The 733-nt window shown below is 41.1% G+C and overlaps 1 protein-coding gene across 1 annotated transcript in view; it reads left to right on the top strand.

The window, feature by feature from the left end:
• SPP2 (secreted phosphoprotein 2, 24kDa) overlaps nucleotides 1-733 on the top strand; it is a 5,570-nt gene that overhangs the window by 3,621 nt on the left and 1,216 nt on the right. The window lies entirely within an intron of this gene.

Genomic DNA, 733 nt, shown 5'->3' with positions numbered 1-733 from the left:
CACTCTTTCTTCATTGATGTATAGAGTATGTGCCTGGAGAAAGCGACTGGCACTTCTTACACACAGGAACAAATACTGATGGCTCTGGCTCTATTACCAAACGCGGCTCTCAGCTGAGAATGTGATCACAAGCTGAAGAACATTTGCTCTACTGAGATCTGTGTTCCCTTTTTGAGCTCTTATTTGGTTTTGAAGGTGTGATTAAATGCCGACGCAACCCTTGCATGTCTGCTAGCTGTTTTCAAATCATGCCAGTGTCCACTTTTTCCATGAACTAACACTCAAACTTGAGTGCCTGCACTTACAACACAGATCCACAGTGTTCTGCTTGAGGATTATATGCAGGAAACAGAGACAGTTCCACAAGCAAGATGCCAGAGGGTATGGATAGCTTTTATTTTTGGAAAGTGCAAGTGACTCTATGAATAACTTGAAGCAAATGGATTCTGTGTCATCTTCTCTTGGTTTGAATTGCCAAATTAGCTTGTAATCTTTTGTTGTTGTTCAGAATCTCCATTCAAAGCTAGCTAGTGAATGCACCACAGGAAGTCTGGATTCACAGAGCAGATACACTGCATGTGAAGTACTGAGATATGTAACAGTCTTGGATGTTCAGCCTGTCCTCTGGGGGTTAAGCATAACTTTTGTTTAATAGGGCACTCAGTATAAACAATTGCTTTTACAAGCAGAGATCTTCCTGCATGTCTTCTTTAACCATCACTTAAAATTCAGT

The sequence above is a fragment of the Mesitornis unicolor genome, unplaced genomic scaffold, assembly GCF_000695765.1.
Source record: "Mesitornis unicolor isolate BGI_N332 unplaced genomic scaffold, ASM69576v1 scaffold3801, whole genome shotgun sequence".
NCBI classification, from domain to species: Eukaryota; Metazoa; Chordata; class Aves; order Mesitornithiformes; family Mesitornithidae; genus Mesitornis; species Mesitornis unicolor.
Note: the sequence above shows the minus strand (reverse complement) of the source record. Positions and strands in the feature narration are given on the sequence as shown.